The sequence below is a fragment of the Oncorhynchus clarkii genome, chromosome 18 (genome assembly GCF_045791955.1).
Source record: "Oncorhynchus clarkii lewisi isolate Uvic-CL-2024 chromosome 18, UVic_Ocla_1.0, whole genome shotgun sequence".
NCBI lineage: Eukaryota > Metazoa > Chordata > Actinopteri > Salmoniformes > Salmonidae > Oncorhynchus > Oncorhynchus clarkii.
The window spans coordinates 27,154,008-27,167,145 of NC_092164.1; the positions used below are offsets into that span (position 1 = coordinate 27,154,008).

Sequence of the window (13,138 nt, forward strand, 5' to 3'; positions counted from 1 at the left end):
CATAAATGGACTTAATCGAACAACACAAACATTTATTGTGGAACTGGGATTCCTGGGAGTGCATTCTGATGAAGATCATCATATATATTTATAATGCTATTTCTGACTCCACAACATGGCGGGTATCTGCATGGTTTGTTTGCTTATTGCAGGGTTTGCTTTTTCCGTAAAGCTTTTTTGAAATCTGACACAGCGCTTTCATTAAGTATATCTATAATTCTGTGCATAATAGTTGTATCTTTTATCAAAGTTTAATGAGTATTTCTGGAAATTGATGTGGCTCTCTGAAAATTCGCCGGATGTTTTCGAGGCACAACATTACTGACCATAGAGATTTTTGGATATAAATATTAACTTTATCAAACAAAACATACAAGTATTGCGTAACATGAAGTCCTATGAGTGCCATCTGATGAAGATCGAAGGTTAGTGATTCATTTTCTCTATTTCTGCTTTTTGTGACTCCTCTCTTTGGCTGGAAAATGGCTGTGTGTGTTTTTGTGACTAGGCTCTGACCTAAAAAAATCATATGGTGTGCTTTCGCTGTAAAGCCTTTTTGAAATCAGACACGATGGGTAGATTAACAAGAAGTTTCTTTAATTTGGTGTACTGCACTAAATTTCACGCTCTGCCTTTTCAGCGGAATGTTGACGAAGGGTTCCGCTAGCTGTAAGAAGTTTAGCATACGTTCAATAACCGAAGCTAATTGTATGGAATTTTTTCTATTGAAAATTTACAATTAAACAGCTGTAAAGAAAGACTCTTGTGAAGGCCAAATTACAGAAGAGGAACTTCTTGATGCAATTAAAGCGTTTAAGTCCGGGAAAACGGGTTGGTTGGATGGCATACCAGTTGATATACTCAGAGGACCATTATTAACATGTTTTCGCCACTCCTATATAAATGGTATATTATCAGACACAACAAGGTGGTCTGATTTCATTATTACTGAAACAGGAATCAAGTGGTAAATATAAAGATCCAGTCCATTTAAACAATTGGAGGCCTCTTACACTTCCTTGTTGTGATGCAAAAATTCTTGCAAAATTCATAAAATGTATTGTCGGATTTTATTCATCCTAATCCCAGTTTTTCTACATGGACGATACATTGGCGATATTATAAGACAAGTACTGGAAATAATAGAACACTATGAAAATTCTGGGAAACAAGGCCTGCTATTCATAGCAGACTTTGAAAAGGCTTTTGATAAAGTATGACTGGAGTTTATATATAAATGCCTGTAATATTTACATTGGAGAATATCTTACAAAAACGTGTTAAAGTTATGTTTAGCAACCTAGGTGTAAAATAGTAAATAATGGCTACTTCTCAAAAAGTATTAAACTGCCAAGAGGAGACCGACAAAACATATATTCTATGAGAACATTTCTGAATGATACCACGAAAGAGAGAGAAAGAAAGAGAAAGAGAAAAAGAGAGAGAGAGAGGACTGACGATTCCAACAGAGATCACGACAGCACACTGGGCGTAAATACTTTTTGATTGCAATTATTCCCGAATGAGTGTGCATTCATGTGCAAAGGATTGGCATTTCAATTAATATAATTATCAACTGTGTAGTGACTTATTTTGTTCACATCCTTTTCAGTTCACACCCACTTCCCTTTGTCCACGAAGCCGTCATATTGGCTTAGCCCGCTTGGGAACCTCCCCTATCATTTCCTTGTGACCATAAATGTTGTTTGTTTATGCATTTGTGATTATTTAGATAGTTTTAAAAAATGATTAAGACAATTGGTGTATGGATTATTCATAGTAAAGACAGGGTTCGTGCAGATAACCAACCATTTACGATATTTGGAATGAGACTAATGTGAGGTAAAGAATAATTCATTAATTAGAAGGCTAATAAACAGATATTAAAATATCTGAAAATTATCACTTTGTAATCTGAAGATTTTCCTTGGTGGCCCGACTTCCTAGTGAATAAGATTTACATGATTAGTTTAATCACGTAATAATAATTACAGAGAATTGATTTGAGAAAATAACAGTCTTCACATTAATGACGCCAAAGACACGACAAGGAGAGAAACGCTGGGCCAATTGTGCGCCGCCTTATGGGACTCCCAATCACAATCGGATGTGATACATAATAATACTCAACTTCGGTTCTAATTTGTAAATACATTTAAACTATAGAATTCTCCCCCTACCCTCCTTCTAGGCAAGTCTATTGTCCAGCTACCTGCTGATAGCCATAATGGCGCTGTACAACGTGACCGTGTGTGTTTGAAATAATATTTTCCAGTAAGCAACAATTTGTTTACCTTCATTAGACAACTTTGATCCAATATTTCTGTAATTCAGTGATATTTATTCCCATAGTAATTTGTTATGGATCCATAACTAAACATTTGCACTTTGAAAGAGCATTTTTATCTTCATTTTATTAACGAAAGCATAAAGATACTGTAAATACTGAAATACTGTACCGCTGTTTTGAGTTAGAAATGTAACGCTTAAGAGTACATAAGCATTGAATACATTGCAGGTGTGTGGATGTTCACACCTACAGTCGCCGGGCTATAAAGAGTCTATTGTCCAGCTAATCAGGCTACAAGTGTTTGAAAACCTGTCCATTACTACTGTAAATAAAAACACATCATCTTGTTTCCATTCTTTATTGTAACCACAATGTCACAAATAATTTGTATCTACCTTTCCAATTACTTTTAGAGTTTGGGATTAATTTGATTTATAAACCCTCTGGGTTTCCGTAAGGATGGAATGGAAAAATATGGCGCTGTACAACGTGACGGTCAGGAATAGGCTACACAGTACTGGGTTATTTAGCTAAAGAATTCCTGTGTCGTGCAGGCACGCGGGCGACTGGGGTTTAATTCCACAACGGGCAGGAAGGAGTAGGTTGTCCTTGTAAATAAGAATTTGTTCTTAACTGACTAGCGTAGTTAAATAAAGGTTACACAAAGAGCATAACATTTCTATACCATAATTGTTGTCTAAACAATAACCAAACGGAGACTCAGTCAAAATAAAAATCTCATTGATTTATCAAGATCATTCCCCATGCTTGTCTCAGAGCAGCACAAAACGGTGCTAAAATAGTTGAAGGCTATTGCTTAAAATCCTATTGCTTCTAACTTCATTAATGCTCTTTAAATAAATAAAGACCTACACCACTTTTAACAGCACATTACTCAACATTAGTGAGACTCATGTCGCCTACGGTAGACCTACAGTATATCAAAACACATGACGTGACTCTCCGCCAATAATTACATATTGAGGATTGGAAGATTCCAACTTAAAACCCAAAGCCGCCTCATGGGTCTCCCGGTGGTGGCCGGCACAGGTATCTGTAGCAAAGCATTTTGCGTTGCGATTCTGTGACTCAGACAGCTGCGCCACTGGGGAGGCCCCATCCACAAAGTATCAAAATACAGAGGTGTTAGTAAAGGTGTATTGTCCTACTAATAGCACATAATGGTTAATTATAAGACTATACATGGTGTCCAGGTCAGGATAACCAAAACATTTATTAAAGACTATCAGAAAGAATGTTGGTACTTATTTTGATCCACAGCCATGAATGAGTGAGTCACTCAGCTTTATGTAGGTGCCACTATAACTTGATAATATATAGCAATATTTTGGAGGTTACTTCGTCTTTTAAAAAAATATGAAAGTGAGCGACTAATCTGAATAAAGGCCTACATCATTTTTGTAAAGGCCAAAAATTGTATTTCTGTTTTTAGAGGAAGAGAAACCCTGGCACAATTGTGCGCCGCCCTATGGGACCACCAATCACGGTCAGATGTGATAAATAATAAAACTTAACTTAGAAATATATTTGACGATAGAGTTCTCCCCCTACCCTCCATATAGGCAAGTCTATTGTCCAGCTACCCAGTGTGGCAAGGTGGGGGGCCACCCCCCCTTCCCTCCCCCATAGGCTAGGTCTGTCTTCTGTGCTCTGCGGCCCATCCCGTGCCCCCTGCCCTCATGCCTTGAACCTTGCGTGCTTTCAGTGGATAAAGCTGGAGGCAATTCCATTGTGCACCACTCGGGAGCCATGACCAATATATATATATATATATATATATATATATATATATATATATATATATATATATATATATATATATATATATATATATATATATATATATATATATATATAGTCCTGCTAATAGCAGGGTTAATAATATGTCAGTGAGAATAGCCAAGGGACTTTTATATAATCCTAAATTAATAATAAACTGCGTTGTTTAAAAAAATAACAATATTGGAGATTATTTTGTTTTCAAATAATGTAAAATGAGCGAGAAAAAGGCCATTCTTGAACATGGGGTGAGACATTGTTACTAATTTGTAAGTAAAGCCAGTTTCTTATTTAGAATTATTGATTTCTGTTTATAGAGGGAGAGAAACTAAAAACCTACAGTCATCTCATGGGTCTCCCAGTCGAGGCCGGCACGGGTATTGATCCAGCATCTGTAGCAACTCCGCTTGCACTGCTGTGCAGTGTCTTAAACTGTTGCACCACTTAGGTGCTGCACAATGTGACTGGTCAGGAGTGGGCTACAGTACAGTAAGAGCAAAAATAATCTTAAAATAAAATCCTTAGTGTAACAACAGTTAGTAAGTAATACTGAAGTCATGCACAATTATCAGTTTCTATTTAGGTTTATGTCACCCATTCACTGTCATTTAGAGACGCAGTAGACCCAAAAACATAATCAGTGATCTAACTCCCCCTTGCGGTGGTCTGGAGCAATGAAGCGGTGACACAGGGTACCGTACTAAACCACAAATAACTTCTAAGTCCCGCAGCATAATCAAAAAACTTTTAGTGGAAAAACCACTGAAGGTTTTGTATTGAAGTCAACATACTCAGTGGAGGACAGAAGCTAGCTGTGTGTGCTGCTGAGGGTACTATTGACCTTCATTGCAGAACCGTGTGTCTTAATCAATTATGTTGGTGACAAGTCAATATATTTAGCATAGTTTTCTAAAAAAAGAACTGTTTTTATGTTTTACTATTTATATTTTAATTAAATTAACTGAGGAAGATTGTCCACCCCTTCCTCCTCTGAGGAGCCTCTACTGGTCCATTTAAAAAAATCTATAATTGATGGAAAAACTTTCCAGTAAATTTCCTGAATTTTCCCGGACATTTTCCATGGGAAGTTATATCTGGGAATTTTCGTAATTTTGCTTAAATTCAAAAAGTTAGCTTATAACAGTGAACCTTTTTGTGGGATAAACATAAGGCAATTCTAGGTCTTGTGGCATATTTTGGTTAAACTAGCCCCAATTCAACAGATTTTCAACCCTCTGCATGCACAGTGCACTCTTCCATCACATGTACAGCTGATTCTCGAGATATTGCACACTAATGAGATGCTATTGGGCCCACACTACTAGTCTGTCTGAGCTAAGGACTACATGCTTTCTGGTAAGTTGTTTACAATTTTGGGTGGGGTGAATATATTTAATACGACAAACGTTATTTTTTGTTAAACTAGTAAATAGTAGCAAGCAGCAAAGTGTGTTTAAATCATTAACAACTTGGTAGCAAAAACGAACTAGCAGAAATTGTTATCATGTGGGTTTTTAGCTTGCTTGAGCCTGCTAACTGAGGAGTGTTAATTCACATGTTTCCATACATGTTTCCTTTTAAAACATGTATCTTGCAAAGGAGTTGTTTAATCTAACTGCTTAACTATTTATCTGTACATGGAATTTTATTTGTTTTTTTTTACTCATTTTTTTCTACTCATTTTTTCTAATCTTTCCAGGAAAATGCCACAGGCACTATCTGATGTGTGGAGACATTTCACTGCAGCTAATGTAGAAGGAAAAACTGTAGATTTTCAAATACTGTGCCAAATCATGTGAAGAATGCAACAAAGATGTAGAATCATCTGGCCAAGTGCATAAAGATCCCTCAGCGCTCAACACAAGCAACCTCTGACAAAAGTCCCTCTACTTCTATTTGAGGGGAAACTACCTGCCCTCCAGGACACCTACACCACCCGATGTCACAGGAAGGCCATAAAGATCATCAAGGACAACAACCACCCGAGCCACTGCCTGTTCACCCCACTATCATCCAGAAGGCAAGGTCAGTACAGGTGCATCAAAGCAGGGACCGAGATAGAAGCTGTTTTTCAATCTCAAGGCCATCAGACTGTTAAACAGCCACCACTAACATTGAGTGGCTGCTGCCAACATACTGACTCAACTCCAGCCACTTTAATAATGGAAATTTATGTAAAAAATGTATCACTAGCCACTTTAAACAATACCACTTAATATATGTTTACATACCCTACATTACTCATCTCATATGTATATGTATATACTGTACTCTATACCATCTACTGCATCTTGCCTATGCCGTTCTGTACCATCACTGATTCTTAAATCTTTATGTACATACTCTTTATCCCTTTACACTTGTGTGTATAAGGTAGTAGTTTTGGAATTGTTAGGTTAGATTACTTGTTGGTTATTACTGCAATATCGGAACTAGAAGCACAAGCATTTCGCTACACTCGCATTAACATCTGCTAACCATGTGTATGTGACAAATAAATTTGATTTAGGGTGAAAATTATGAATCAGCCACCTTATCGATAGCAACAGCTCATGGTCCTCCTGGAATCAGAATTGTGTTTGAATCAATGGATGAATGTAGTCAGAGAAATGCTGATGAATGTCTTGCTCAAGTTGTGTATGCAACTGGTTCACCTCTGCTGCTCACAGGCAATGTGTATTGGAAGAGATTTCTGAATGTTTATCACCTAGCATACACCCCTCCAACCAGACATGCTTTATCTACTCATTCAGAGTTCAACAGAGTTCAAGTGAAGGTCAAGCAAATCATAGAGAAAGCAGACTGCACTGCATTGCAGTCATCTCTGATGGGTGGTCGAATGTTCGTGGGCAAGGAATAATGAACTACATCATCTCCACCCCTCAACAAGTATTCTACAAGAGCACACACACAAGGGAAAACAGACACACCGGTCTCTACATTGCAGATGAGCTGAAGGCAGTCATCAATGACCTTGGACCACAGAAGTTATTTGCACTGGTGACAGACAATGCTGCGAACATGAAGGCTGCTTGGTCTAAAGTGGAGGATTCCTACCCTCACATCATATGCACGGAATCTGCTCGTCAAGGACATCATGACACTGAAAACAATGGGATACACTCTACACGAGAGCCAAGGAAATGGTTAGGTATGTGAAGGGTCATCAAGTTATAGCAGCAATCTACCTCACCAAGCAAAGTGAGAAGAATAAGAGCACATCACATTCCCAGTGGGTCAGAAGTTTACATACACTCAATTAGTATTTGGTAGCATTGCCTTTAAAATTGTTTAACTTGGGTCAAACATTTTGGGTAGCCTTCCACAAGCTTCCCACAATAAGCTGGGTGACTTTTGGCCCATTCCTCCTGACAGAGCTGAAGTAACGGAGTCAGGTTTGTAGGCCTCCTTGCTCGCACAGTTTCAGTTCTGCCCACAAATGTTCTATAGGATTGGGGTCAGGGTTTTGTGATGCCCACTCAAATACCTTGACTTCGTTGTCCTTAAGCCATTTTGCCACAACTTTGAAAGTATGCTTGGGGTCCATTTGGAAGAAACATTTGCGACCAAGCTTTAACTTCCTGATTGATGTCTTGAGATGTTGCTTGAGTGGCTTCTTCCTTGCTGAGCGGCCTTTCAGGTTGTTGATATAGGACTCATTTTTCTGTGGATATAGATACTTTTGTACCCGTTTCCTCCAGCATCTTCACAGGGTCCTTTCCTGTTGTTCTGGGATTGATTTGCACTTGTCGCACCAAAGTACATTAATCTCTAGGATCTCCTTCCTCAACGCTATGATGGCTGTGTTGTCCCATGGTGTTAATACTTGCATACTATTATTTGTACAGATGAACGTGGTACCTTCAAGAGTTTGGAAATTGGTCCCAAAGATGAACCAGACTTGTGGAGGTCTACACATTTTTTCTGAGGTCTTGGCTTATTTGAAGGTAGGCCTTGAAATATATCCACAGGTACACCTGCAATTGACTCAAATGATGTCAATTAGCCTATCAGAAGCTTCTAAAGCCATGACATCATTTTATGGAATTTTCCAAGCTGTTTAAAGGCACAGTCAACTTAGTGCATGTAAACTTCTGACCCACTGGAATTGTGATACAGTGAATTATAAGTGAAATAATCGGTCTGTAAACAAATATTGGAAAAATGACTTGTCATGCAGAAAGTAGATGTCCTAACTGACTTGCCAAAACTATAGTTTGTTAACAGAAATTGGTGGAGCAGTTGAAAAACGAGTTTTAATGACTCCAACCTAAGTGTATGTACACTTCCGACTTCAACTGTATGTTGAAAATGTTTTTGGGAGATGCGATGGATCATTGGGGATCATTCAATATTCCCTGTCTTTTGTTGTTCAGTGAAATCATCCCATGTGAAGAGTCAACTCATTTAATTAAAGTTCAATTCGTAACTATTTTTTTTAATTTAAATTGGAAGGATTGAATCATTTGCAATTATGTATACTTATAATAAGGTACAAGCTTTATGTTTCTGTCTACATATGATATGGTAATAATATCCAATGCAAAAAAAATACATTTACATGGTTTTAATATTAATTTCCATATATTCCTGCGGCAAGTTTCTACCTCTGGATATTCCCCAAAATGTGCAACCCTAATAGCTACAGAGAATTTGCAACGAAACTCCTCTTCGTCTGAGGAAGAGTAAGAAGGATCGGACCAATATGCGGCGTGGTAAATGTCCGTCATAATTTATTGACTGAACGCACAAAAAACAAAATAACAGTGAAATGGAAGAAACGAAACAGTTCTGTAAGGTGACATACACTTAACAGAAAATAACCACCCACAACCTCAGTGGGAAAACAGGCTACCTAAGTATGGTTCTCAATCAGAGACAACGATTGACAGCTGCCTCTGATTGGGAACCTAACCAGGCCAAAATCATAGAAATACCCAACATAGGACAAAAACATTGAATGACTTACGCCCTGACCAACCTAAAATAGAAACATATAAAAGGAACTAAGGTCAGGACGTGACAGAACTCATTGCTCTCTATGGCTGTAACATGAGTGGCAGGGGCAAACCATGCAGGTACACTACCTTCCCTTTTCCACTGAGAGAGCGTGACTGACATTCCTCTCTGTGCCTTTTCTCACAGGCCAAGGATATCTCTGTTTAAGGCAAGGACACCTGACACGGTCTATGAACGCTGTCACACCAGTGGCAGGCAATCAGAGAGCTGTAAAGTTCATGGTTGACGATAGAGTGGAACCTCGCCAGCCAAACTCTTGATTGTTCCTAGGATGAATCTCACTAGACACATTAACGGGTTATTTCACCCTGTGGGACCCTGGGTTTGTTTTGATCATGTTCGAGGGATTTTTAGGTCAGTGAGATGTGTCTCACACATAATTGGCCACGAAGAGGCTTCTACTAATTCTACCAATTGAAGCCAAACATAATTTAGACAAGGGTAGCTGGGCAGCCACATATAGTAGGTCCCTGAGTTTTTTTTCCATGTGACCTGATCAGGACAAACTCAGGGTCCTATAACCAATGGCTGGGGGAAAACTCACCTGGATGTGGGGCTGCAAATTAAATTCAGTGTAGTCCCAAATAGCACCCCATTTCCTATATAGTTCACTACTTTTTCACTTAAGCCCTTGTCAAAAGTAGATCACTTTATAGGGAATGGGATGCAATTTGGGAAGCAGGCCCAGTCAGCCAAGGGCCTGGGGAGACCTGGCAGATTAGAGCCCACCAACGCAGGTGGCTGCCTGGGTGGAAGCTCTAATGGGAAGTCATCCATCCCCACTGCCTGCCTGGCATAACCCTGTCCATCACCGGGCTCCCACCACCCTGCCAGGGAAAAACCAGCTGATAACACTGAGCTGTCAGCCACCCTAATCCCCCATCATTCAGAGGACAAAGGCAGTTGTCCGCCACACAGGCTAGGCGAAACGATGCAGAGCACATCAAACACCGAGTCCCACCTGCACAGGGAGATACTGACCGTTTTAAAAGAGCCTCATAGTACATTTCTAGACAGCTGCTTGCTAGCTGCGGCACATGATACTCATATAGACCACTAACACCTGGCTTTCTGGTGCTTTCAAAGAAAGTGATTAAAGGTTATTTACAATGTGTCCCGTTGATTTGTAGCCTGGTATATAAACTCTGTCCAGAGAATAAAATGGGAGTTTCAAGTATCTGTATCTATGGCTTGGAAATTATTTTGCAACGAAAACGAGTTTCTATTGGACAAACGCAGGTAAGTCACTCCCCGTTTCGTACCGTTTGCTTCTGTTAGGTTATAAGGATAAACGGCTTCCGTTTCCAGAGGTAACATTAATGAATATAGCCTAATGTAGGAAAATATGTCGTTATCTATCGTTTAAAAATGTTATCAATAATAATTTCAATGGAAAACCGGATTAAAAGGAAGGATGTAAAAACCAAAAGTCAGCCAAAAGTAAAATACGTCAATATATTCCAAGAGTCCATTTTGCTTACCTGTTCCAGAATCTTTCGATACCTCTGGTTGGCTTGGTCAATCAACTCCCGAACTGTTCATTCTCCTTTACACGGAACGACCACTGCAGTTGCTCCAAAAGTTACAGTGACTTTCATGTTGTCCTTGTCATCCGAAAAAAAAGTTATTTGAAGAACAGCCTCAATTGATCATTTGTATATTCCTCTGTGATTCATTCACATGTGCGAGGCTGCGAAGCGCTTGATACCGCACAAACCTCAACCGAAACTGGAGCATAGGTGTCACTGGACGAATTTACACTGACAAAATGACTACTACTAATAGTTGCAATTTACGATAAAAAAAAAAAGCTTTTCTCAATTATCGGTCAAATTAATGAACGGAGTAGCTTTCATTATTTTGTCTGCTGAAATATACCTGTTGATCATTGCACCTGGAAGTTGATCAACATAAATCGGATCAATGATAAGTTTCCACTAGTTACCACAGCCACGAAGTCAAAATTGGCTATAGGCCAATCGTAAAAATGTATGAAAACAAAAATGAAGAATTTAAGGTTAGCAAAGTGGTTAGGTTCATAATCTGATTTTAAGAAGATACATTTTTTTTAAATGAGCATGGTTTATGACTGGCTGTGGTAACTAGTGACAACTCAATGTTAGGCTGTTGATAAATGTATCAACGATTGCTTCGAATATTTATCTTCTCAAAGGTTCAACTTCCTTGTCTAACCTACTTTCTTTTTAACATGACAATGATTGTAAACGACGTAGAGCCTGTTTACCATAAACCCTGCTTTGATTTTATACCCTACGTTTTAAAAAAGTTACAAGTTCAAAGCGCAAACATGCCTACCAAACAACCACGAGCAAATCACTGCCTACACTTTGTCAAAGGGTCAATTATGGCGAGTGATTGAGAGCTTATTAATATGCTGATCGTATATGCGTGAGCGAGCATTGCAAAATAAATGTATCTTTCAATAATTTCACCCACACTGCTTGTGAGTCTGCGTAGCCAGCAGCTAAAATATAACCTGCAAGTCTCTCCCATCTCATTGTTTTTTAAGAGCATATACCCATGTGGGTGATTGAAAGATGAAATTAGGTCCACACTCAGTTCAGTTGGTGGTGATAATGCACCTTAAAGTTGGGTGTGAACCGCAATATAAAGTCCAAAGAAAAAATAAAAAGCCTGAAGGAGGAGAGATTACTAGAAACGTACTCGGTTTACCCTTTTATCTGTGGATTAATTGTCTAGGGAGAACCTACAAGCATTTCGCTACACTCGCATTAACATCTGCTAACCATGTGCATGTGACAAATAAAATTTGATTTGATTTGATTTGTGCATTTCAGGTTAAATAACAACCCAATGTTTATATCCCAGGGCAAATTAGCTAGCATCAGCAAGCTAGCTAGCTAAATTGCCATAAATGTTTAATGCTTTTCGACCTGTCCCCAAATAATATAGTTTGGTTCAGTGTTTGTTTTGATATTTCAACCTGTATGTCCTGATCGCATCTGGTGGTGAGACAAAATCAACATGTGTGCAATGGCACGAGCGGTGTGGTCAGCATTCAAACACACAGCCATGGCCTAAAAAAAACGTATTCAAGCCTCAGCTTTAGCCTAAGAGACTTGTTGATAAGAAATATATTTTAGTTTAGGTTATTAAATGAATTTCTAAAGCCGGCCAACCATGCTAATATGAAATCCCTGAAAATGTCTGTTTAATTTGATGAGGTAGAACATTATTATTTAAAATCTTAAATTCTGTTTTTCTTCAACTTTTAACTGCTAAGTAGGAAATGTTGCCATATGGTTTCCACCTATCCAATCCCCTGGTTTGCAGTCATTTTGGATCTCAGAAATAGTCCACTCTCTCACCCCATTTACAGTGCAACCACAACCCACTACCCTCATCTCTCCTATCACATCCACTCAACTCATCCCCTCCTCCCATTCCTGACAAGATCCCATAATATCCCACCTGTCTCTCTTCTCAAAGGAATCGTATAATGATTCTGCCATCTCATTACTACTGTAAACATCTGGTAAATTGCTTTTACATTTTAAATGGCATATTAATACACATAGACAGACTCCACCTTCTCTTATCCTGGCTGTTACCTTTTTTTCTAAAGTGAATTTCTTTGGCCACATCTACCCCAAAAGCAGAAACTGATGGATTCATATAGAAAGCGTCCCAAATGGCACCCCATTCAGGGAATAGGATGCCATTTGGGACGCAGTCATAATCACAACAATCAATTACGAATTCTGACATTGTAATCCCCCTCTAGATATCCCTACTGTGAACTGAACAATGCCTCCTTCCCTCTGCTCATCTCATCAGTGCAGCAATCAACAAGGAGAGAGAGAGAGAGAGAGAGAGAGAGAGAGAGAGAGAGAGAGAGAGAGAGAGAGAGAGAGAGAGAGAGAGAGAGAGAGAGAGAGAGAGAGAGAGAGATAATCTGTGTAGGTAGCCCAGGCCAAACTAGCCAATCCTGCATTGTGTCCTGTCCTCCTCCTCTCTGGTGGGCTGTTTATCCCACAATAACAATTA

At 38.9% G+C, this 13,138-nt stretch overlaps 1 pseudogene; it reads right to left on the reverse strand.

Moving 5' to 3' along the window:
* The window catches only part of LOC139372283 (partitioning defective 3 homolog B-like), a 201,501-nt pseudogene extending 190,794 nt beyond the window's left edge, over positions 1–10,707 (reverse strand).
* Between the last annotated feature and the right edge of the window lie 2,431 nt (positions 10,708–13,138).